This window comes from Dermacentor silvarum, chromosome 1 (assembly GCF_013339745.2).
Source record: "Dermacentor silvarum isolate Dsil-2018 chromosome 1, BIME_Dsil_1.4, whole genome shotgun sequence".
NCBI classification, from domain to species: Eukaryota; Metazoa; Arthropoda; class Arachnida; order Ixodida; family Ixodidae; genus Dermacentor; species Dermacentor silvarum.
The window spans coordinates 184,942,266-184,969,902 of NC_051154.1; the positions used below are offsets into that span (position 1 = coordinate 184,942,266).

The 27,637-nt window shown below is 46.9% G+C and overlaps 1 long non-coding RNA gene across 1 annotated transcript; it reads left to right on the plus strand.

Moving 5' to 3' along the window:
* Positions 1 to 853: 853 nt before the first annotated feature.
* Positions 854 to 22,818, plus strand: LOC125942716 (uncharacterized). The gene is made up of 3 exons (XR_007465318.1): positions 854 to 943; positions 15,003 to 15,093; positions 22,172 to 22,818. It is a non-coding gene; the product is annotated as an uncharacterized LOC125942716 (long non-coding RNA).
* Positions 22,819 to 27,637: the final 4,819 nt, after the last annotated feature.

The window sequence follows — 27,637 nt, forward strand, 5'->3', positions numbered from 1 at the left end:
GTAACGCTGAAAAAGCTTCAAGAATTGCCATGCGTTATTTGTCGCAAAAACCACGGCTCCATTTGCTTCATTGCTTAAACAGACAAGGTATATCTCGGCAAAAGTGGAAGCCAAAATCATATTATTCGATTCGTATCCGTTGTAAAAGGCATGTTCATGCCTTCGCTCTGCGTGCAGCATCGATCATTTCTTCGCGGAATGTACGAGGGCACATAAGTCACAGCGCGAAAGTGCAGTCATGTGGCACTTTTGCAAATCTCGCACACTTTCTTTGCAGCCCGGAAAAATTAAAACCACAGCAGCTATCATCATGGAAAGAAATTATTCGCACATTTGTCTATAAGTTCTACAACTTCTCCATCGAAGAATTTGCGTTTAAAGCAATACTTTAAAAGCTCCATTTAAAATACTCCATGAGCGCTTGTTTCACTGATGCCACAAAAAAAAAGAAAAAAAAAAGGAGAAAAACTTTGCCTCATGGAGGAGTAATACCAGAGGGCTTTCCAGGTGGCGCAATTTCTAAACAATATTGCAGATTTTTAAGCTTCCATTCACTGGCTCTCCTTATGCTGTGTGCACGCAGAAATGGATGCAGAGCTTTTCAAAACAGCTACAACAATGTTGCTTTTATTGACGATTTTTAACAAACGTACTTTTCGATTGTCTTTCAATGGGCAGTTGCGCGTGCCGTTTATACATGGACCCTCAGGACTTTTCGCTTCTTGGAAGGGTATCTTCGGCTTGGTAGAGATGTGAGCTTCTTCAGAGAAAACGAGTGCGAAATAAGTTGCAGTAGGTACAATGCGCGGCTTCTAACGAAAGTTTTGTTTCCTTTGTTCCAGGTGACCAAGATGATGTTCATTGTGGTAGCCATCTTCGCTCTGTGCTGGCTGCCGTACCAGACATACAACATCCTCAACGAGATTTACCCGGAAATTAACTCGTGAGTTTTGCCAAAATGCATGATGCGTGAGTTGCCGTTTTATTTCACTGATTCTCGTCGGGAACTTATGCAATGTTTTTAGAGCCAGGCCTGTAACATGTTTAATTTCCAGCTAAAACAGCATCGCTCTGACCAAAGTGGTTACCACAGCGTTAGGTCAGAAATTTAATAACGAATACACGATGAAACATCGTGTTGTTACTCGATTCTGTCACACTGCTCTTCTGTGCCAATTGTCTGCTTAGCAATTGTGGGCACAATAGGCGGCTTGCATACATAATAAGAAAATCTCGTGCGCCAGGGGACATCGTTTATGATGCAGCTGCCGCACAGTCCCTGGTTCCTTCTAATTTCACCATGACTATTTGCCACACATGTGGAGTCCCTCGCTACAAATCGAAAGTTATTAAACGGCTGATAAGCACACAAATACATTTCAGCTCGCTATAGGTAGCTTGCCTGTCTGCCGTAAATAAAATAAAATGAAATTCTGGGGCCTTACGGGAACAAAACCACGACATGAATATGAGGCACGCTGTAGTGGGGGACTCCGGATTGAATTAGGCCTCCTGGGGTTCTTTAACGTGCACCCAGTGCACGGCACACAGGTGTTCTTTTCCTTTCTTTTTTATTCTTTTGTTACCATTTCACCTTCATCGAAATGCGGCCGCCGCGGCCGGGATTTGATCTCGCGCCGTCGCCACCAGACGGAAGAGCAAAACGAATTGTCTATGGTCACGCCTCGGGATATCGAGTAAAGTGCAAGAAGATATTAGTGGCAACATAGAGCTTTCTAATACCCCTGTCACACGGCACATGTAATGTCATTCGCAGCCAATGAGATTACGTGTCAATGCCATTTTTGTTGCTTCTACACGGGCATAGTGAATTACATTCACAGCTAATGGCATTCGCCCATTGAATGAGTTTCCCGAACTCATGCACGCACGACTTGTGTAATCTCGACGACAGGGGCTTTCCAACAAAATACAATATCAGTAAGTTAAAACGAAATGCAATATATTTTCAAATAACCTTCCAATGTTTACCATTGTATTGCTAACAATATAGTGAACATACGTAAACATGAAGCACTATTTGTAAGGCTTTGTTATCATAGCAGCCTGGCGATAAACATCGCCATGAATTGCGAATGCTATTTTGTTTACCCGTGTAGATTGGGAACGCAAGACCGCAATGACATTTGCTATGAATGTCATTTACTGCAAATGACATTACATGTGCTGTGTGACAGGGGTATAAGACTGGAAGCTAACATGAATTCCCGGTAGCTTGACACACGCAATAAAAAAAAAATCATGTATGCCCCAAGAAAATAAATGCATTGGTGCGCGTATCTCACGCACGTAATGGCATGTTCGTATAAGCATAGAAAGGCCTTACCGAACACCGGCAGGCCATGTTAAAAATAAATGCAATAGACTTGGCTGTCGCTCGTGTGCCTCCCTTTGATCTCCAAGTTATGTGGCGAGATATATTGCCAGTTCTTGTTTTTTAAAGAATAGAGCCTTGGCAAAGGGCCTCTCATCTTCAACAGTCAAGTGATTGCTTATAAAATGTAGATAGTTGCGACATCTAGCCAGGTTGAGGTATTTCGCGTTCAGTAGAGCTTCATATCCTTAGCTCAGTGGTTTCAGCTTCTTGTGCCGTGGACAGAAACGAGCAATCATTTGTTCCTGCCCTGCTGCTTTGGTTGAAAAGCAAGCGATAGGTGGTGTCAGTATCAGCATCAGTGATGTTACGTCTTTCTTTAGTACGAAGGGTCCTCATAATTGAAGTGTATTTTTCTCCTTCAGAGCATGGTGTCCCTTTCAACTGTAAATGTTTCATTGGGCAGTACTTTGGACTGGAGACTATACCGCAAAAATAATTTTGTCCCTTTTAGACCCTTTTCGCAGATGCCAAATTTCCTGCGTTCAAAAGCAAGGCATATGATATAGCGATAATGCGTCACAGCAGATAAAGTAAACCTTTTAATGGCAAAAATCCGCTACAAATTGTGTTTCCATGTTTTTCTTGTTTTTGGCATTCATGTTACCGGCGGATATTTTTCTGTTGACCTAAATCTAAAACAAAGTTGGACGCACAATTACAGTGACAGAAACAGACAAACTTGCTGCTTCATATACCGCGTATGTGAAGTCCTATAATGAGTCTGGAAGATTGTATGGCAATCTACGATACCCGCCCGGTCCAGCCCGCCACCCCTTTACCTTAGGCCCGAGCCCGGCCCGAGTCGGCTTGAAACCAGCCCGAACCCGGCCCGAGACCGAGAAAGATCACCGAGCGGCAGTAAAAACATAAAATAAAATAAAATAAAGAAGCGAATGAAATGAATTTCTTCTTAAGGCATAAATACATGTCATATGCAATTATGTACACCATTTGAACGGTCTGATCTTAAATACCAGAGCACGAAGACGAATGACCCTGTCAAGCAGTATCGCCAGCAACGGCGCGACCTTGATGCGGCCCAATCCACTTCTATCGCAGCGCCGCCACAGTATTTTTCCACGTCGGGCGCCTCACTGCAAAGCATGCACCGCCTCAGCCGCTCGTTCCACTCAACCGTATTCTAGTACACTATAGCCGAAGAGCAGCGCATGGATGGAGTAAATGGAGAAAGAAAGCTTCTCGTTCCTCCATGGCGCAGCGTAACGCGCTGCTGCTAGGCGGCCGGTTGAGAACATGCATGCAATTATGGATGGACGCAGTGCCATACTTCAGCAGCGGGACGAATTATCTTATCTTACCAGTCATCGTTTTACCAATTCGCCTTTGAAGAATCGGCAAGTCGCGAACGCGCTTGCACCGCGCTTAAAGAATTAATTACATTGATTTAGGTAAGGAATACAATGATATCCTTTGGTTTGAGGTGACTTCGGTCTTTGTGCACTTTTACATTCTGTTCAAACAGCGCAGAATACGACGGAGGAAGAAAAGGGAAGTACACAGGAGTAGCACTGCTAGATTTCAGCTGCGCCTGGGCAACATGTTTTTCAGAGTCGAGACGCGCGAGGACAACTCGCTTCACGTTACATGCACACCACCAAAAAAGTCCGAGCCCGGCCCGGGCCCGTGTCCGAATACCCGAGCCCGTCCCGGGCCCGGGTCAAAAAGCACATGCCGTGCCCGGGCCCGGCCCGAGCCCATGAAAAAAGCGAGAGGTGCCGGCTCCGGTGGCTCCGGTGCGCAAGCCGTGTGACATCACTGATCCTTGCGCATGCGCAGCACGGCTCTTGATGTGCCGCGCGAAACGGGCTTGGCTAGGCCAGTGTAGCTAACGCTACAAAACTGCCCTATATACCCGGCCCAGCCCATGGGGTGGGGCGGCCCGGGTCTGGGCTTTCGGGTAAGCCCGAGCCCGTGCAGTGTTTTACGTCATATAGACCGTGACACCGAGAATCACACTGGCTGAGCGCGGGACATGTGCCAGTGAGCTCATTCTTTAGGCTCAAATAAAGAAAAAACAGAACTGATATACACGTGGTTAAAATAATAATAAAATGAATAATAATAAAATAATAATAAAATGGACCGTCTGCTTACGCAGACGGTCCACAAATCACCATGATATTGCGCAGGAGAAAGACAAAAATACTAATAAACATTCGTGACACTTCAGCCAGCCGGCTGTGCGTGCGTCGCAGGCGGGAACTGTTCCCTGATGCGGCAGAGCATTTATTTTGCAACAGCCATCTGCGTTATCATACGCTGCACGCGGCGGGAACGCCACGTCGTTATGCAGGCATTGCAAGCTCAATTTTAATAAACAGCCTTCGCGAATTCTGCAGAAAAAAAAAAGCTTTAAGCGCACAACCAGACTAGGACGGCGAAAGAAAACCGGAGACACACGAGCGCTAGCATGCAACAATTTATTGGGACCCGCGAAGCGCTATATAAAGGCCTTTCGCTGGCCGCACATCACGAAAGCGCAGTGAGCAAAGTAATCAGTTACGACGCAAGTATTGTAATTTCTTTGAAGATAAAGCAATCGACGGCTCGGACACACAGTTATCCCCTCAACTATCAACCATTTCTGCCTCGATAATTTCAGTTGGCAGCCGGTTCTCGTGACGATGGTGCATTCTTGACTGATTGGCACGCAGCTCGATTTACACTGACTTCTGCGCTTTAATTGTCCGGAACTGGAAACAGCTCTAGGATCATCACTAGATTCACACTTCCTACAGCCACAGTGCACTTCAAGAAACCTTGCGCGTTTGTCCCTCACATTTCCACGGTGTTCATCTTCGAAGGAATTACACTACTTGCGTCGTCGCTGAGGGTTTGGCTAGCTGCGCTTGCGTGATGTGCGGCCACGAAACTCCTGCAGATTCCGCTGAGCGGGTGTCAATAAATTATTGCATACTAGCGCTCGTGTGTCTCCCGTTTTCTTTCGCCGTCCTCGTCTGGTTGTGCGCTTAACGTTTTTTTTTTTGCCATGTCTTACCAACACGCCCAAACAGCCACATTATTGAATACTGCAACTCTGCTCGAAAAAAAAAATAATATTCATTGCAGCTCACACAAGTCGATTTGCCAGGCTACAAGAATTCGACCCATCGCTACGAATGACGTATAGCTGTTAGTAGATATCGCATAGTTCGGGAATTGACCGCGACCCGCCGTGATTGCTCCGTGGCTATGGTGTTGGGCTGCTGAGCGGGATCGAATCCCTGGCCCCGGCGGCCGCATTTCGTTGGGGGCGAAATGCAAAAACGCCCGTGTACTTAGATTTAAGTGCACGTTCAAGAACCCCAGGTGGTCCAAATTTCCGGAGTCCCCCACTACGGCGTGCCCCATAAAGAGATCGTGGTTTTGGCACGTAAAACCACATAAATAATCATTTTTAACTAACCGCGTACTATTGCGCAACGCTCCTGAATTAATGCTTTGCTAAGGAAGATAAGAGAGTCTGCGTGAACTCCACTTGACGCCGCGCACATGACGCCACTGAATAAATGAGTGTCAAATTTAGCATCCATGGCTATCGTGTCCGTGTTCGCGAGTGTTATGCTTGCAATATGACACTCAAGAGGGTTGCATGTGCTCAGGACCGTTTATATTTTGTGAACTCCCAAGAAAATTTGTTTTGTACAGTGACCTTTAAAGATCATGTGACTCGAGTCTCGACATTTGTTATTCGTTGCTTCTATTATGATCGTCGTTACAAGGAAAATTATGTCAGAGAAGAGCAGCTGCCGGCGCCACCTACAGGAACCATCTTCTTCTTAAACGGTGTTAATAACACAGCGAAAAAGCAGTTCGTATATATATATTGTCGCGGGCGAAACAACAGAGCCAGCCAGAAGTCCACGCCTTTACCGGAACCAGCCAAAAGAAGAACGTTTTCTTCTTCTTCCAACCCCCAAGCGTGTACGTGCCACATCAGATGGCTCATATGTGACGGCATGTGCCATTACCCCTCTCTCAAAGAAGCATCGTACCGATGCTGTGAACGAGGATAAAAAATATAAAAAAAGAGGGTTACAACATAAACGAAAGAAATGTGTCGTAAGGCGAAATAACAATCTGCTGCTGTGAAAGAAGGAACAAAAGTAAAAAAAAAAAGACAGAACACAACGAAAACGAACAAAAAAAAAAAACAAAGACAACAAGGTAAGTCATGTAGTATAGTCCCTCGATGGTCGAGTCACGGCGCGAAAAATATGGTTTTAGTCTTGAAACATGAACCACTTCAGTTTGAGGAAGCCGACGGGAGTTTCTTGGCGTGCCCTCTGGGAGAACCTCGTAGGTAACGTCACTGAGTCGCCGTACAAACTTGTAGGGACCGAAGTAGCGACGCAGCAACTTTTCTGACCGACCCCGCTGTCGGCTGCGGTCCGCACCCACACTTCTTCGCCAGGATTGTAGGCAACCGCTCGGTGGCGAAGGTTGTAGCGCCGTGCGTCTGCGGTTTTGCGACACTGAATACGGCATCGCGCGAGTTTACGGGCCTCCTCGGCGCGCTGGGCGAACATGGCCGCATCCGTGGGAAACAATACCAAGTTGTCGGGAAGGAGCATGGCGTCGAGCATCGTGGGGACCTCTCGACCGTGCACTAAGCGAAAAGGTGTGAAGCCTGTGCTTTCTTGAATTGCGGTATTGTACGCAAAAGTGACGCAAGGAAGGATATTGTCCCAGTTCTTGTGGTCAATGGCCACATACAGTGACAGCATGTCCGCGATTGTCTTGTTCAGGCGTTCAGTCAGTCCATTTGTTTGGGGGTGATAAGCCGTCGTTTTTCGATGTGCAGTGCCACTTAGCCTCAAGACTTCCTGTAACATCTCGGCGGTGAAGGCTGTCCCACGATCGGTAATGACGACCGCTGGCGCTCCGTGACGGAGGACAATGCTGTGCACGAAAAAATGGGCAATGTCTGCTGCGGTAGCCTTTGGGAGTGCCTTTGTTTCGCAGTACCGTGTTAGGTAATCGGTAGCGACCACAATCCGCCGATTGCCGGACGAAGACGTGGGGAATGATCCCAGCAAGTCCACACCAATCTGATGAAATGGCCTCTGCAGTATTGCTATTGGTTGTAGCAGTCCCGCTGGCCGCACAGGTGGAGTCTTACGTCGTTGGCAGTCGCGACATGTGCGAACGTACTGCTTCACAGTCTTTGCGAGACGTGGCCAGTAGTAAGAGCGGCATTTTCGTTCCAACGTGCGTGTGTACCCCAGGTGTCCGGACGATGGTTCGTCGTGACAGGCACGTAAAATATCGTCGCGAAGCGAGGTCGGCGCAACTAGCAGGTATGTAGCTTGCGTATGGTCAAAGTTATTCTTATAAAGGACGCCATCCCGGAAACAAAAGGAGACTAGCGCGCGTATGAAACTTCGAGGAAGACTTTACGTGCGCCCTTCCAGGTAGTCAATGAGAGGGCATGAGCTCCAAGTCCTCGCACTGTTGTTGAGCCATGTCTGTTACTGATACAGCAGAAAGAAAACTGTCGTCCTCTTCAAGGTCAGTGGGGGCACTTCCCACTGGTGCACGCGAGAGACAGTCAGCGTCGGTGTGTTTGTGTCTTGACTTGTGAACGATGGTGACGTCAAATTCTTGCAGTCGAAGGCTCCATCGCGCAAGGCGACCGGAGGGATCTTTGAGATTCGCGAGCCAGCAAAGCGAATGTTGGTCGCTGACTACTCTGAACGGGCGACCGTACAAGTATGGCCGAAACTTTGTTATGGCCCAGACAGCGGCTGAGCATTCTTTTTCTGTGGCAGAGTAGTTTTTCTCGGCAGCGGATAACGTTCGGCTCCCATAGGCAATCACACGCTCTACCGTCATTTTGCCAGTGAACCAAGACAGCTCCAAGGCCGACGCTGCTGGCGTCTGTGTGCAACTCCGTGTCAGCGTTCTCGTCAAAGTGACCGAGTACAGGTGGGGCCTGGAGAAGGTTTCGGAGGGTATAGAATGCGTGGCACTGATCCTGGCCCCAAACAAACGGGACGCCTTCCTGCGTAAGTTGGTTGAGGGGTTCAGCGATTTTAGAGAAATTTTTGACAAAGCGTCGGTAGTATGCACAGAGCCCCAGAAATCGGCGTAGATTGCGCTTATTTGTTGGCACGGGAAATGCGGCGACGGCGCTCGTTTTCTCTGGGTCTGGGCGGATGGCGGCATGGCTCACAACGTGGCCTAAAACTTCAGTTCTTGGTACCCAAAATGACATTTTTCGGGTTTTAGAGAAAGTCCAGCTGTTAGAATTGCCTGAAGAACTGTCTAAAGGCGCTGGAGGTGCTGTGCAAACGTGTCCGAAAAGACCACCACGTCGTCGAGGTAAACGAGACACGATTGCCATTTCAGCCCAGAGAGAACCGTGTCCATCATTCTTTGAAAAGTAGCTGGCGCTGAGCATAACCCAAAAGGAAGCACCTTGAACTCGTAGAGGCCGTCAGGAGTAATAAAGCGGTCTTTTCACGATCACGCACTTCAACGGAGATTTGCCAGTAGCCACTGCGTAAATTCATGGAAGAAAAGTAGCGAGCGTTGCGTATACGATCCAAGGAGTCATCTATTCGGGGCAGGGGATAAACGTCTTTCTTCGTGATCTTATTTAATTTTCGATAATCCTCCCAAAAGCGCAAGGTACCATCTTTCTTCTTTACTAACACAACTGGCGAAGCCCAGGGACTGGTCGATGGCTGGATGACGTCATCTTTACGCATCTGCTGAACTTGATGACGTATAGCGTCTTGTTCCTTTTGCGATACCCTATAGGCATGTTGTCGAACGGGCCTTTCGGTAGGTTCGGTAATTATACGATGCTGGGCAAGCGGCGTCTGGTTAACCTTCGTCGTTGTAGTGAAACAATCTCGAAAAGAATCGAGTACGTCCAGAAGCCTTTCTCGTTGTTCTGGTGGTAGGCTCGGGTTCACATCGAGAGTGCTCGCAAACGCCTTGGCAGAATGGTCACACGGCGAAAGAGCAGCTAATACTGGCGGACCGTTGACGTCGGCAATTTCCGCAAAGTATGCAATCGCGGTGTGTCTTGCAAGATGACGACATTCCTCACTGAAGTTCGTGACCAGCAGGTGAGCCTGTCTCTTTCGAGGCTGAATAACTCCTCTGGCAACGCATATTTGTTGTGCAAGGAGGAAAGACAAATCTGCCTCCGCAACTACAGCGTGGGGAACGTCCTGCTCACATTCCACACCGACAAAGAGGCTGCTGCGAGGGGGCAGAGTCACAGATTCATCGGACGCACGTAGCGCGGTCTTCGGTACTAGGGTGTTGTTGTCAGCTTCAGAAGGAAAAGGGTCCTCGAACGACACCAGCAACTCACGTAAGTCAATGATTGCGCCGTATTCACAAAGAAAGTCCATTCCAAGGATTATTGGGCGGGAGCACACAGGTAATACGAGGAAAGACCCCGTGAACGTCGACGCACGGATTCAAATACGTGCCGTGTACATTCCAGTTGGCATCACCAGATGGCCACCTGAAGTGCGTAACTGGGGCCCTTGCCATGGCTTGGTGACTTTCCTTAATTTAGATGCCAGTGCGCCGCTCATAACTGAATAATCGGCGCCGGTGTCGACGAGGGCAGCGACAGCATGATTATCAATAACTACGGCGATGTCGGCAGAAATAATCTTCGCACTGTCGGAAGATAAAGAAAAACCGGAACGATCGTCGTCGGGTCCTTGCGTCGAGGGAGGTTCTTGGAATGTTCGTTGGAAAGCGACTTCACCCCCAGAAGTCGCCGTTCCTATAGTTTCCCCTGTGGGGACTCGGTGAGCGGTTCCTTAGGGGAGCGTAAGACGACGAGGGCAAGCTAGGTGACACAGGACCGGCGAGGGGATGGTGATCGCGATTGGCGGCGCTGAACAGTCGATGGAATTCGCTGGCCCGTCAGATACGCTTCGATTTCGCGGGGACGCTCACCGTAACATGGGCACCGCGCGCCGCGATGGAAGCCGCGGAGACCTAGCTGGTGGTACTGGCAGTCGCGGTACACGTGACCCGCTTCGCCACAGTGGTAGCATAGCGGACGGTTATCCGACGAGCGCCATACACTTACCTTAGTAGTGCTCTGTCTTGTGTGATCAGGTGGTCGATACGTAAGTACGCTCGGGTACCTTGAGCCGGATAGCGGACGCGAAGAGGTGTCCGGGAACAGATGTGTAGCCTGGTCCACTGTACGCATGATGGGATCTGTAGATGGTAGTGCAGGAGCCCTCAATGCCGCCACATATGCTAGCACAGGGACCTCAGGTCTTGGTGGTGCGAGTGGTTGCACCGCCTGTCTAATTTCATTCCGGATGACGTCCGAAAGGGCTGTCATAGGTGGTTGGGGTCCCACTGGTGCCACTGCTTGGAGTTGCCGCAGTTCGTCACGCACGACGCTTCGTATGAAGTCTGCGAGGGCCTGCTTCTCGCTGTCGAACCCAAGAGAGCACGCAGTAGCCGTGATGTCGTGGCGTTCGTACTGTGACGACCGCTGCTGGAGAGTACGCTCCATCGTGGTTGCCCCACTCACGAACTCGGCCACAGTTGTTGGTGGATTGCGTACGAGTCCGGCGAAAAGCTGTTTCTTGACTCCACGCATTAAATGTCGCACCTTCTTTTCCTCGGGCATTGCAGGGTCTGCGCGTCTGAAAAGACGAAGCATGTCCTCGACAAACATCGAAACTCTCTCGTTGGGCCGCTGGTTCCTAGAAGAGATGGCTTGTTCAGCTCTCTCTTTTCTTTCGGCGTTGCGGTACGCATCGCGGAGCTGTCGGCTAAACTTGCGCCACGTCGCAAAGGAACCCTCATGGTTCTCATACCATGTCTTCGCAGAGTCTTCTAGCGTGAAGTAAACTCTCCGCAGTTTACGAACATCATCCCACTCGTTGATGCTGGCAACAAGATCGAAGTGGTCCAGCCAGACTTCAACATCTTCAAAAGTGTCTCCATGGAACGCTCTGGGTGTCTGTGGCGCATGAAAAACATGCGGGAGAGAATACTGTGCATCGTGGGTTTGGCTCGCCTGGTTTGTAGTGGTCGTTGACATTGTTATTTCTAGTCTCGATGACAAGGGAACGAATTCGGGTAGTAGTCCTTGCAGGCGGCGGTTGCTTCTTGCTGTGGGAGCTGTGGCTGTCTGTGAGGTGCTATAGGAGTGACGGCGGAAACTTGAGAGCGAAGATGCATTTACCCAGCACTTCCACCAGTAATGTCGCGGGCGGAACAACAGAGCCAGCCAGAAGTCCACGCCTTTACCGGAACCAGCCAAAAGAAGAACGTTCTCTTCTTCTTCCAACCCCCAAGCGTGTACGTGCCACATCAGATGGCTCATATGTGATGGCATGTGCCAATATATAATTCTAAAGCGATTCATTCAGTATATTAAGTAAGCGATCGTGCCTAATTTGACTGCGTTAGACACTGAAGGAACACCACGGCACATTATCACGACATGCGCTGCATATTCCTTCGTACCGCAAGTATCAATCTTCACTGCGCGCTTTGCTACGCCATTATGATAAGAAACGCACAATAAAGGAGATGTATCTTCTTTGGATTCTGTGGTACAGGACGTCGGATGGTTAAAGAAAGAAAGATTAACGAAGGAAAGACAGCACAGAGTTAGTGACTGCGTCTGGAAACCAACACTCAGTTCCATCTGAAGAACGTTGAGCAGCCTTTTATTGCGATCGCAATTATATGGACACTTCGAGCGGATTTCTGCCGTCGGCGTCGCCGTCGCCGTCACCGTCGTCGTCGCAGCCGTGAGGTTTCGTGTAAAGTCCAAGGGCGATAATATCGTCGCCGTGTGTCGTATGTGCGAGTGAAAGCGCACGGGGGACGCGCGCTTTCACGGAGAGCGAACGCATGGAGCAGAGCAAACGCGACTTCCTCCGTCGCGCGAAAGGTCGCGGGGGTATGGGAAGTTTGGAGGGGGGGGGGGCGACGCTATGCTGCGGTACCAAATGTGTATCTTGCAACCGGGCGCAAGGGGAACTGGCGACGCAATCTCCCACGCGAAAGGAGGAACGTGGGAAGGCAGCGCAGGAGGGAGGGGTGGGGGGCGACTTCTACTCTTCTAACAACTGCGTACTTTGCGCCGGTGCGGGCTGTCGCGCGCACCGTATCTTGAATGCGATCTTCAGTCTTCAGACGGTTCTGACCTTTTGTATGCGCTGTACTTTTGCCGCTCTGTTTCCGTTGAGGCGAAAGACCGCGCGAACCTTCGCTCACTGCGGCGACCGCGCTTGTTCACGCCAGCGCTTTGACAGTGGTTGTCTGCGGTCATCTATTGTGATCTATACATGTTTGCTTGTGCGCGCTGACACCACGCTTGTTATTTCAGTTAGTAAGCGAATGTGTCCAAGTTTATGCCGCCGAAAAAACTACTGTCCCTACTCCGTATAATTGAACTGAACTGAACTTTATTTGGTCCTGAGAAGAGCAAGTCCCCTAAGGGGGCTCCTCTGCGGGCCGCGTCCCCGACGGGACCGGGAGGTGGAACTCGGCGGCCAGGTCGTGGGCTCTCTGGACAGCCCGAAGTTGGTTTCTCTACTAATTTGCTATCGCAATTGATGCTTTACCTTTCGGGCGAAACTGTGCGATTTTTTTTTTTGTTGCGCTATCGAACAGTTCTTTTATCCGTTCGAATACAGTACGACTCACAAGAAATCCCACAAAATACCTTTTGTTGTATATTTTCTTTCATTCATCGCCGTCTGCCGCGCTACACTGACTCGTGGTGGATTCATACCAATGCGCTCAAATAGCGACCTTACCGCAAATAGCTCCTCGCATGCGGCTTCAATGCAGCTCGCGCTGAGTAGCCGGATGTAAAACACACACACACACACACACACACACACACACACACACCACACACACCACACACACACACACACACACACACACACACACACACACACACACACACACACACACACACACACACACACACACACACCCACACACACACACCACACACCACACACAACACACACACAACACACACACACACACACACACACACACACACCACACACACACACACACACACACACACACACACACACACACACCACACACACACACACCACACACACAACACACACACACACACACACACACACACACACACACACCACACACACACACACACACACACCACACACACACCACACCACACACCACACACACACCACACACACACACACACACACACACACACACACACACACCACACACACACACACACACACCACACACACACACACCACACACACACACACACACACACACACACACACACACACACACACACACAACACACACACACACACACACCACACACACACACACACACACACACACACACACCACACACACACACACACACACACACAACACACACACACACACACACACACACACACACACACACACACACACACACCACACACACACACACACACAACACACACACACACACACACACACACACACACACACCACACACCACACACACACGCACTAGCACGCACGCACGCACACCCACCACGACACACGCACAACACACACACACACACACACCACACACACCCACACTACCACAACACACCCACCCACACACACACACACCACCACACACACAAACACACACACACCACCACACCACACCAACACACAACCCACCACACCACACGCACACACACACACACACACGCACACACACACACCACACAACCCATCATATATATATATATATAGATGGAGTAAATAGATCGACTGGTCTTTTTTTATATAGTAGCTACGGTACACTTAAATTTTTACGTGAAGTCAAGCGCCAAACGCATCGCTCTGCTAACCTATGGCCAGGAAACATTATTGTTGTTCGTTCATGGGCACTTATCTGCTTAAAAAATGCTCAGTGATTTTGTGGATGAAAGGACGTTGGCGGTGTTTTATTGGGTATTCATGGACAGTTTGGATGTAGATTGTAGGAACCGAGAAGAAAAAAACAAAAAACAAAAAGGGGTCGAGCTGGCACGGACAGTGGCGCAATTTTTCATGAAACCGCTTCCGCGCTACACTTGGTGGCCGACGCACGAGATTAGGGCAATGAGTATCGCAGAACAAACATCAGCGTGAATGTGCACCTTGGGAGTTTCTTTCAAAACTTCGCGTTGAAGAGGAGACCGTTATTGTTCAAGGCACGTTCAAATATTATGAACCAACGAAGTATTATATAGCGCCTGTGTGGAGATGTTCGTCCTTAAATATGCAGCTAACGACTGGCATTCTATAGATAATGTATTTACTCGGAGGCTACTTGGGAAGGAGTTTCTGTAAAACTATACTTACTGAGTTGCTATGAAAGTAAGAAGGCATCGTGGGCAATTCCTGTCGTCCGGAAGTCAAATAATGTGGTACTAAAATTACGCAGGGCCCAAATGGCTCCCTGAAACACAATCTTAATAAATTATTTTCGATGCGAAGCATGCTCACACTAAGCTTACTCTGTTAATACTCCAAAGAGGATGTTATAGCGGTGGTTCACGTTTTCACTCTCTTGTTTTTGTTCATGCAGATATCGTTACATCAATGTCATCTGGTTCTGCTGCCACTGGCTGGCCATGAGCAACTCCTGCTACAATCCATTCATCTACGCCATCTACAGCGTAAGTATTTAGTACCACCTTCCTCTGTTCGTCGTGGAGTATGGAGTCTGTATTATTATTTATTATTATTTGATTTGTAAACATATACACAGGAAAGAGAAAGCGAGAAGTAAGGCTGGCAACTGCCACCAGAAGGGGCACAACGCCTGCCTACTCTGCGGAAAGGACGAGAGAAACATAGAAGGAAAGATAGGAAGGAGGGGAGGAAGGAGGAAAGGAAGAGCGAGATGACAAATCTCAAAGAATAAAGTAAAACATACAGTAGGGCCCGTCCCTGCAGGTCAAGCTACTAAAGAATGTAAGATAAATGAAATGGTTGCTGGGTTACAAACGTGCCCCTAAGTTCGTTGCTTCTAGAAAAGTAAGGAGAGCACGATGAGCTTGATCACGTCGAGACGCACAACCACTGGGGTATAAACATTCGTCAGGAGTCGTACACCGCCGGCCAAGGAGATGATAGTACCTCACCATCGATATGCGTTGCGCAATGAAAGCGGGACATTCCAATATCAGGTGCTGAAGTGTCTCGCAGCCACCGCAAGACGTACACGATGGACTAGTCACACGTCGTTGTCTGTGTAAACGTTCGTGAACATTAACACAGCCAACCCTTAGCTGTATCCCCATAAGGTTTAATAAGCGCTGCGCCACTCAGGACTTGCATTCATGAAACTTCTCTTACGCAAGAGGGTTTCCTCATTGGCTGACACTTGGGTTGTCGGCACTCACGATAGTAATCCGCGTGAGAATTAGATGATGGCCACGGCGATGGCCAATCCCAGAGAGCAATCACGCAAGAAGAGTTTTGTGAATATGTGCGCAATAAGTTGAAAAAAGTCGCACTTTAACCAGGTTAAGTGTCCGGTTGGCTACTCTGCACGGGGGGATGGGGTAAGGGTAGTAAAGATGAGAAAACCAGAGAAGATTAAAAAGGAAGAAAACAAAAACAAAAAAGAAAAAAAAAACACGTCTGTCCGCACAATTCTATAGTTTTTCATGAAGTCCTGTTTCTTTCAAAAAGCGTACTCACTAAAAGCGTACTAATTTGCGATAGCAAATTAGTAGACAGTAATACAAAGTAACCATAGTAGTTTTAAAGCTCGTATAAACTTGCAAACGTTTGCTTACAAACTAAATTAACAAGCATGGAGTCACGCGCGCACAAGCAAACATGAACACATCTCACTCGATGACCGCGCACACTCGCTGTCATAACGCTGGAGTGTGGAAGCTCGGCAGCAGAAGCGAGCGAGTGACCTTCGTGCTGATTCTCACTTCAACGCAAACTAACCGGCGAGAACACAGCGCACACGAAGCTATCAGCACACGGCCCACTCTGTCCCCACCGCAGATAGCTTGCAAGATATGGCCGATGGCGATGGCAGAAATGCACCTAAAGTGTCCATATAATTGCTATCGCAATAAAAACTGACTTTCACTGTAGAATGCGCCATTGAGTGAGCACCATGATCTCGATGACTTAGATTACACCGGTGGGGTCGCCTCTTGCTCTCGTACTGTCTTCCTCCAATAGTCGGTACTTTCTGAAGTATATTCGCCCTGAGTGAACTAAACAGTCGCTTCTTTCTCGCGCTACTCTATCGTAACCCAGTGTTCAAATGTTGCTTGTCACTTTGGCTGAGTTTTCTCTACAATGCTATCTTTCATTATGGCTTGTGCGAGCTTCTTTGACTGCGTGGTGCTGTCAGCGCACATGCGCATGTCATCGCCTTGATCTCTCTCTTCTCTCTATTGCCCTTGTTCTCCTCCACAAGCGTAGGGTAGCCAACCTCATGGTTTTCTGCTTAACACATCTGCTTTCTCTCTCTCTCTCTCTCTCTCTCTCTCTATCTTTTGCTGAGTAACGTCCCTGTGAGATAAGATCGGCCAATGTTGTTGCTTTCGCAGAGAGCTTCTCCAAACATAAGAGCCTCGCATATGTTTTCACTACCTTCCTATAGCTTGCTTCGCCACAAGAAAAGTAGAAAATTGCCTATCAACAAAGGGATCAGGCAAGGAGACACAATCTCTCCAATGCTATTCACTGCATGCTTGGAAGAAGTATTCAAGCTATTAGAGTGGAAAAGCTTAGGAGTTAGGACCAATGGCGGATATCTCAACGACCTTCGGCTTGCAGATGACATTGTCCTGTTCGGCAACATTAAGGATGACTTTCAACAAATGATTTAGGACCTAAACCAACAAAGTGTAAGAATAGGGTTGAATATTAATATGCAGAAGACACAGGTAATGTTCAATAGCCTGGCGAGGGAACAAGAATTCATGATTGCAAGTCAGTCTCTGGAGTATGTGCAAGAGTACGTTTACCTAGGTCAATTACTCACAGGGGACTCTAATTATAAGAAGGAAATTTCCAGAAGAATATAGATGGGTTGGAATGCATACGGCAGGCATTACCAAATCCTGACTGGGAGCTTACTACTGTCGTTGAAAAGAAAGGTGTACAATCATTGCATCCTACCGGTGCTAACATATATAGAGCAAAAACTTGGAGGTTAACGAAGAAGCTCGAGAACAAGTTAAAGACAGCGCGATGAGCGATAGAACAAAAAATGCTACACGTAATGTTAAGAGACAGGAAGAGAGCGGTGTGGATCAGAGAGCAAAGGAGGGATAGCCGATATTCTAGTTGACATGGAGAAAAAAAAATGGAGCTGCGCAGGCCATGTAATGCGCAAGGCAGACAACAGCTGGACCATCATGGTTACTGAATGGGCTCCAGGGGAAGGTAAGATTAGTCGAGGACGCCAGAAAATGAGGTGGGGGGACGAAATTAAGAAATTCGTAGGCGCCAGGTGGAATCAGCAAGCGCAAGATTGGAGATCGTTGTGAGAGGCCTTCGTCCGGCAGTGGACATGAAAATCTGATGCTGATGATGATTGATATGTCTTAACAGAAAGCTGCGGATGAGTACATTTTTCAGTTAGTCAATTGCAGGATATTTAAAGCAACTTTCGCGAGGCTCTCTAGTTTTCGGTTTCTCAGCCCAAGTAACAAAAAGGACTGCAGAGCAACGCGCACTTCTTTGACGCCGGCGACAGTTTTTTTCGTACTTAAATTTGAAAATGGCAAGAAATATTTCTTATGTATGAATATCCTTTCACCAAAGCGTAACAGCGCTATGAAAGCTAGACTCAGTGTCTCTTAGGGGCCAAATTGAAATATTGTTCCGTATGTAAAAAAGTTCTTATGTATGTCATTGAACTGCATACTGGCCAACGACGATAATCAGTGACACGATGACCAAGAGAGCCAACGCAGAGAAGTCGGCCTTGGGGCTGATTAATCTAGCCAGCTGCCATGACTGGGGCTTTGCTTACACGATGAAATCAGTATCTGAGTAGGCAGAAAGTTCGCTATACGCAAGAAAGTTTAATAACTGCACTGCTTACTTTTCGATCAAAATTTATGCGAAGCCGGCTTTTCTCCAGTTGATTCAAAGTTTGTTTTATTTTTATCCATACAACAGGCCGAAGCGCTATCCTTTCTGAATAAACATTGTCATCACTATTTAAAAAAGGCAAAGGAGAAAAATCAATGGCGACGATGAGCCGTTCTTCGTGGCTGGCTGAGGAACAGGGCAGTAATTGAGCACTTTAATCGGGGAGACGATGATCGGCATAAGGCGCCACAGGAAGAAGACACAGAGGAAGGGCAGCACACAGAAAGTGCCCACAACGCGCACGATTTGTCCAAGCTCCCTATTTAAAGGGACACTAAACAGAAAAATAAAAATGATTTCTTCCCTATCAGTAAATTACTCATCTACAGTATCAAAACAATCACTCTTACCACAATAAGACATTTAGCAAGCCAGAAAAAGTGCGATAATAATAAACGGACCGTGACTCCTCCTTCAAGTTTCAGCACCAGCTCGCTGTGAGGCCATGAATATTGACAGCGTCTTCTAGAGCTTAGTTAATTGTTTAGCGCTAAAGATAGACTAAGTTGTGTTCTAAAGGAGCCAAAGATTGAACATGGCGAGGTTACAGAAATTTTGCTGAGCCAACGCGACCCAAACATATATAAAAAAAATACTTTGAAATCCTTGACGTTACAGTGACGTATTGGTGTTGGGAATTCGGCGCGAAATAATAAAAAAACTGCAACTTTGACCTTCATTTTCTCTTCTAATAATCAATGTATTCAAAAATTATTGACAACAGAGTTTTCAAAGAACGCTTTATCCGTCCAAACTGATATAGTGTTTTGCGTTAGTGTCTCTTTAACACCTAGACGAAGCCTGCGAAGCATGATTCTACGCCATACATTGCCGTACAGGCAGCAGACCAATTCGTGGAAGAGGCACCACGCGTTTTTTTATGCTCAAATCTGTAATGTTATTACCACGCGTACAATCCTGTGAATGAGCCTGCTTCGTGTCACACGCGTCTTAGCCCATAGTTGGCCCATTTATCTCACTAGATCGTCCACGCGTGCGCGAAAATTAAATCTGCACCCCCGCCCCCTCCCCCGTTTTCTTCATTGATCCGTCCCTCTAGACCCCTCTTTTTTGTTGGAGCACTTCAGCCAGAAAGCGTTTGCCAACGAAAGGATCTCATTCTTCGTTAGGCAACGAATAAATTTCGTCAAGATGCCTCAGTGTCCAGCCGCAGTGGTTTATATTTAATACTGGCAACCTTCATTTATTTACATGTCCTCCGTCCTCTTTAGAGATTACTTTGGATTCTATTTGATACCTCCGTGTGCAGGCTGAGCAGTAACTGATTTTGCCTAATGAGGAACGCCTCGCGTAGAAACTGCGCGAATATAGAACAGCACTTCTGACTAAATTTTATGTTTCCTAATAGAGCTAATAAACGAAAAACGATTCAGAAGTATTCTTCTGCAATTCAGATGCCTGCTCTTACAATTAGACGTTTACTCCAAGAGACTTCTCCATGGCCTTGGACACATTATTATGTTATCACAGTCATGACGAGACCCATGCACAATATAAAGTCTGTGTGACGCAGGATATAACCGTCACTTGCTTGGCACTGTGGAGAAGTCACCAGCGACTTTTTCTTACCGCCAGGCTAAAGCAGGTGGTTTGGTTGCGCTACAGGAGAACTGAAGGACAGATACAATTTTTGCTAGCGGTCGGTATGTTATGTCAAATCGAGGCTTTGATATGGCTTACCAGCCAAGTCGCTACATTGGATCTCGGAGTTGAGGTAGTGCTGGAAAGGAGCACTGCAACAATCACTGCGTTGTTCCTATCACATGTTCTGGGCTATGCCAAGGAACGAAGCAAAAGAGCGAGACTGCACTCACTGCGTCATGGAATATGAATGAGACTTTCGGCTAATTTACACGAAGGCCGAACATAGGAGCGCAGAGCACGTTCACATGCGGATCTCTTGGCACAGAAGAAAAACTGACAGGTTTTCAGAAGCGTCGTCTGCCAGTCCAGCTTAGCCTAAAGAGGGATAATACAGCGATTTTTAGCGAGAGCAAGATGATTTTATGAAACTGTGCTTTCTTAAACTAGAGTGGCTAAAAGAACAGGAAGTTACTCGACAGTAAATTAACGAAAACATGCTGCGCGCTTCAGAGCAGCGAAGTAGGCGAGACCTCATAGACCTCATAGCCGTTTTGTGGGACTTCACATGGTCCTTCTTTGACATTTACGGTCAGCTTTATCACGCAAGAGCTGTGTAACTGTATGGTTTACCAGCAATTGCTTGCGAGCGTGTATGGCGAAGCGAGCCACCTATGACCCCATAAGGTCTATCAGATGAAACTTGTGGAGTTAAGATTATGTCTAAAAAGTTAACGAAAAAGAGTTCCGAATATTTCGATGGTCAATTCATGCCCCAAAAAGATAATTGTTGCTTCAGTTGAACTTGTTGCTTCTTTTAGACAATGGACCTGCAATATCGATTGTTTATGGAGAGAGAGAGAAACGACAATAGGGGTCGTTGATCTTGAGGACGAGTGGGTGGTGTCCTTTATTCCAGGACTCCACTGGCCATGGCTGCTCGACGTACTTGCTGGACGATCAGCTGTACCCCCTACCGCTCAAATGACGCGCTAGGCATCTTTAAGTGTTGAGGTTTGCCCCTGCACACCCCCGAGATGTGAAAGAGTGTACAGAGTGTGTCGCCGCACCAGGGGCAGATGCCGCGATATGTTTGTGGGTATATTTTGCTGTGTCTGTGTAGGTTTGGGAATGTGTTTGTTTGGATAAGTCTGAGAGCTACTTTTCACGAAATCACCTCACACTATAGGGACGGCAGGAGGTTTTTTTCCTCCCCCCCATCAGAAGCTGAACAGAGCTCAGGCAGTCACATTAAGATTGCTTCAAACTAAATCTTATCCTACACCTTTTGTACTTAACGAAATTGACCAGGAGTCTCCCGCGGATTGTAAAAGTTGTGGACACACTCCGTGTCTATTTGATCATATGTTCTGGCTGTGCCCCAACCAAAGGGCTTCGGACCTCAACAGTGAGGAGGACTGGAGTCGACGCATATCCATCGAAGTCCTCCAAGATCAGTTCCTGGCCGTCCGGAGAGCTCACGACACCGGGAAAGCCTTTGGCCTACCGGTGCCTACGTGGGCGGAGCCACCGACTTAGCCTGGGGGCTTTTGCCCTCGGGCCCTAGTTTCTCTGGACCAAAATAAAGTTCTTGCCATGCCATGCCACTGCCTCTTCAGTGCTGAGCTTTTTGTGAGTGGGAGGATAAATGCTGCTGTTGAGTCGCTGGACCTCGAGTCGGTCGCAGTAATTGAATGGCAGGGGCACGAAGGTAAAGGGTGGCGATTGATGAGACGATTGGTTTTGCCCCGCTCGGTTGATTAGCGCTCGAGCTAAGGCGTTCGCCTTTTCGTTCCCCTTTAGTCCCGCGTGGCCCGACGCCCACGTGATTTGATGGAATTCTTGCTGCCTCGGGCCTCTTACCTTTGCTGTTCTCTTAGAGATTAATTTTATAGACGGGAGGCTCTGTGATAGGCTTGCTAAAGGAAGCAAAATGCAGAAACACCTTGCCTAAACATTCTTTTTATTTTCTGCGATGTTTGTGACTCTTGTTGATTTTTTTTCTTTTTGCAGGAGAAATTCAACGCAGAGTTCCAGGCTCGCATCCGGTGCTGCGCTCGACGGCCTCACGAGGAGATTGTCTACGGACATTCATCCATTATGACTCAGTTGTCAGTGCGACTGCAGTCCTGAAACGTGCGAAAAAACACCGCGGTCGTTCTTGGGGGCCTATGATCTAGCTGCACCGCCGATGAAAACGAGCTTCGATGTCGCGTATGCGCAGAGCAATCGCAGTTGATGACAAAGTCACATGCCGCAGGAATGCGGGACGTTGGTCAGGTTGGGTTCTGTCTTTTTAAAAATTCCTGACGCAGCAGAACTGTAACCTAAGATGTAATTTTGATGACGAACGACCAAAACTTGCCCTGTATTATCTGTAGAAGCAAAGCACTGTAAACGCTCACAGAAGATGCTATGAGTGCATGAGCAAGTTGACCTGTTTACATCATCGTCTGATACTTTTTTCTTTTTCTCGGCACTCTTGCCTATTTGGGTCCCATAGCATAACTATACTATTCCAAAAAATAAACGTTTTATGCAGTAGTCTAAGAAGGATGCTGTGCCATTCCTACCAACAGGCCACGCTGCGTTGCCTGGAATCAGTAATGCAAAGCCTCGACGAATTGTTAGCTTGACACAGTAATTTGAAAACTCATATAAAGATTCAGATGCCTCTCCTAACGATGCTCGTTGCTTAATAAGGCTCGCTTGATAAGGCACAACTATCGCACGATGACAGCGGCCTGTCCTTTAATGATGCAGTAACTTGAGAAACAGTACTTGGAGGCCAGCGTTTCAAGGCACGCACTTGAGCACGAACCCTCATCGCTGTCGTTTGCAGCGTCTAAGCAAATGTGCACTGTTAGCTCAACAGCACTTTTTAGCTAAACCACGCACTTGGGTTGCCGCCTTGAGCAGAAAAAGAAGTGAATGCGCACAGTCAGCTTCGGCACAGGGCCAACATAATTACGTTGGTACGGATTATGGTTGCACAAGTCTCCTGAGATGCTGGACTCACTAATTGAATAGGATGCTTTATATCGTACCGATGAGCAACGTGCACGTGTACACCTGTAGGCGTGCGCATTGCCGTCGTGGATCGTGATAGCTGGTCACAATATTTGATCAATTTATTTCCCTACGTGCAATTTAATGTGTAACGACAGATTACGTTTCAAATTGCCGAGCCATGTTGTGTCATGCCTTCCTAGGGGTCACGCTGCGTTGTCCGGAATCAGTGATGCAAAGTCTTGGCGAACTGTTAGCAAGCAAAAAAAAAAGTTTTTGCATACTGTAGAATCTCAGTTTCTACGTGTGAACATTTTAGACGAGAAGCTTGTGCCACATTAGGGTTATTATCCGTAACAATAATTGTGAAGTTGTGCTGCGTCAACTGTTATCTTTAAACGGGCGAAGAATTAAGGGCTCCAATGCGTGAAAGAAAAGAGAGAGAAAAAAATTAAGACAACGTTCCGCATCCCTGCAGATGGGCTGGTCGTCTCGTGTAGGTTAAAACTCACGTGTGCGGTTTCTCGAAGGATGGTGCTCTGTCGAAGTGGCTCCAGAATGTGCTCCATTTACCTCTAGTCATAGAGGCACCAGATGGCACGCTGACGTCTTTGTCGCATTGCTTGACCGCGGTGTTTTTTTCTTGTTTGTTTTTTCAAATATTGCTCACATCATGCTCCGTTCACGACAGCAGTTCAACGCGGCAAAACTTGTGGGTTCCGATGTCGGTCCTGCAGCCAAAGGAAACATATATGGCCTGCTTGGCTGACATGTAATATTTTTGTAAGCGTATGGAGACTGTGTCGAGTGATTGGTTGTGAGAGTGACTGATGGGTTTAGCTAGCTACAATGATTATGAAACTTTATTGTCTGATAGAGCAAGTGCTTAACAGATAATGTCGAAGTAATATAAATCAATGTTACATTCTTTATTGCCACTTCCAGTACCAGCTGGGAGGTTACAGAGCCGGGAGGTTATTTCATTAGTGTAGTTTGTAAAAAATTATTTCAGTATTTTAATACTTTTTCTAGAATTCTACATTCTGGCACCAGTCATTCACAAGGCATGACTATTATCAGCACTTAACTGCAGAAGGCGATTCATATTTTGAAGAACGGGGGGGGGGGGTGACCCTGAGTAATTTATTTAGTAGAGTCGGAAGTTATTGAATTTATTGTTATTAAGGAGTGAATGTAATGGAAGAATGACAGAAAGAAAATTAACCGCATCTGAATAATTTATGTGAATTATCTTCAAGCTCTGCTCTTGAGACAAATGTCAATGATTTACGTCTTTCTTCGTGCTGGCGCACAAATTGTCACTTACTGAAAGCCAGCGCTCGATTTTTCACATCAGCGAAGCGGTGTTCTTACCAGCACCGTTCTTCAAGTGGCCTACTTACAGTCGCTAGTTGCCAGTTTGCCCCAAAAATGAGGCTTTGCATTGAAAACAATATATACAGAATACTCAATTTGAAGTTGAAAGAAACCGTACGAACAACATTCTAGTTTCCTACATTTTGATGGTGTTTCAATTGCTGTTTCTACGTTACTTCTACATATAGAATTGAATTTTAGGAAATAATGTTTGCTGGTGCAGAAAAATTCCGCGCTCTTTTTGTTTTTTCGATCACTTATGCTTACCACAAAAGCAAGGACGGAGAAGCACGGATAATGTCGGGTTTTGCATGTAGGATTATGAAAGGCGTAAATAGGCAGTACAACAACATTTCATGTGAGTGAAAATCGGAGGGAGTATCGCCCCAGTAGATTGTGTGTATTACTATTCGAACAAAGAGCGATATAATACTGTCTGTGCTGCATATTTTATATGCAGCTTGTTATCTGTCGTGTCTGTACAGTGTTTAGTGCCATGCTTTAACAAGTGAATTAAATGAGCTTGTAAAAGAAAAAAAGTTAACTGATGTCTTTGCCGTCTGTGACGTTCACGTCAGTGCTAACTCGTCAGATTTTACTGTACCCTTGTGAAGAAGGAGGCTGTTATTTGTTTCAGGGTATCATTCACCCGTCATTCCCTCATGCATTCACTTACTGCTTTTGCCCACCTACTCCCTAATTCATTCATTCATTGCTATCTGTACCGATTCAGTCACTAGAACGCTTAGTCACACATCTCCTCACTTTCTCTTCTAGATGTGAAAAAAAAAATCCCAGGCCACAGGTGGCGCCCATTGTAATTCCTGCAGTAATCATATACACTTGTATTGCCATGTAAATAATCCCTTACTCTAAAACACTTTAGACATACAAAAGCTACATTGCGCAGGCACTGTCACAGTGTCCTATTGAATGTAGTGCAGAACTTTCAGTAATGCCTGCATGGTAATATTTCAGCCCTACATTGTTCAAGTACGCGTTGTCATCGCGGAACGTCCTTTTTGTGACTGCACACAAACCGACAAGTCTAACGCTTTGCGTTTAGAACACGGACTAAAGTGCACGTACTGGTTCAGTGTTATAAGAAGCTAACATCAACTGTGGATTATGGCCTAAGGAATGACTAGAAAGCTTCAGCTTGTTCTCTAATACCAAGTAATAGCAAATAAGTAGAAATAAAAGAAAGCCTATAGAATGACTGGAAGAAGACAAAGCGGAAGTTAAGTCAAACGGACTAGCCCGCTGTAGGCATCAAACTAAACCAAACCAACCGCTATAGGCTTTTCTTTGACTTAAGGTGTCATATTTAATATTTGCTCCAGTTTCATGAATGATAAAGTGATTATGCGGTTTTTAAACTCGTGATGCGACGAAGACACAACGACCAACAAATATCGCGTAAAAACAACAACCGGGATTGAAAAACGTTTTACATGACGGTCGATACGCGAGCAACGTGTTTATTTTGCGGAATATTTCCGCCAGCCCAAAGTTGAAAACAGCAACAGCGCTGAGCCCTTGGGGGCCGCTCAAAGGGACACTAAAGGCGATTACTAAGTCGACGTGGACTGTTTAAATACCTTTCCAGAAACCTCGAAACGCTTGTCTCGTGCAAAGAAAAGACTTAGTTTACGAGAAAATTGGATCTGAAGGGCCCAAATAGCTTTATTGCAATTCAAATCGCCCGCCATGCCAACCGAGGAGTGGTGACGCTGCATACGCCATTACCGCCCTTTGCTGCTGTTGGTAAGTACCACGGCGCCCGACAGATGGCGGTACGGTGCGCCGCAGCAGCTGATTTTGGTAAAGCGGCGTAGACCGTTCGGGCATTCCGCGACGTCGCATGGAAGTGGAATTATCTGCTACTTGCAGTCAGTGCGAGGTTCGCGAGCCAGAAAAGCAAGCGCAACACTACAGGATAACAGAAAAACTGAAACGCGAAAGTGCGGGCGGCGCAGAGTCGAGCGAACACGGAACCTTTTGGCCACCCGCGTCGTTGTCAACGGTGTAATGTCAGTTAGTTCTTTTTTGTAAAAGTGTAATAGAACTGGTGAAGTAGTATTTTCTTTCTTCCTATAATACAGTACAATGATGTTTTTATAACGAGTGGTTACTAGTGACAGAATTTAAATGAGGAGTGCCTTCGTCATCGGGCGAGTACTTGAATGTCCCGGGGGAGTCTCTAATCGTGTCCTGCATTTACCTCAATTTCTCTATTACTAAGGCTCTGCTCGCGATAATATTGACGCTTTAGAGATACTCGAGCACTAATACATCACTTTAGCTTGACTTAGTATTTGCCTTTAGTGTCTCTTTAAGACTGTACTTGAAAGGCTGCGAAAATTTTTGTAACGACTGAAGAAGAAGCATGCTTCAGAGATTTGTTTATTGAAAAGTATGAAGCCTTACTTGCGCACGCGGCATCAACACTTGTCGATGGTGATATAAGAGCTCATACAAAATATCAAATTCCTGGGAGTCGTCTTAAACATGGGGCAACCTGCTTGCTGCATTACGCACGGGACACACCACACCAGTGTCTCTAAGCACCCAACATTTCTTCAAGCTTAAAGGACAACGCAACAAGCACAATATGAAGCTTGTTTTGAAGGACTACTAAAGACCGATTGAAATTCGTATGATGGGCTTAGAAACTGGAATACCTTTGTTCAAGTAGCGCATGTATTCAAAACAGCTAAACATTGGTGATGATTTAACGCGGTCGCAAGAGTGAACACGTCAGTGTTCTTCTTAGGCCCTGATAGAAGCATGCCATTATTATTGCCATAAGCACGAAAATACCTAAGCGTGCTACACTGTCTGAGGGACCACACTTATGATATGTCACATCATTTTGTGCACACGGCAGCCTGCAGCACAGAAACTCAAACGAGAGCACGGGCAGATTTTTTCCAGGGGGTGTCATCCAGGACGCGAAGTATTTCCACTTTCTGTTACTGCTTTCCTTGCGGTTGATGCCAACTTGATACCATTCTCTGAAAAGTGCTTGCCTAACACCTGTCACTGTTTCGCGAATGAGGTCGTGCTGTTTGTTCTTAGTGGAACGGTTTT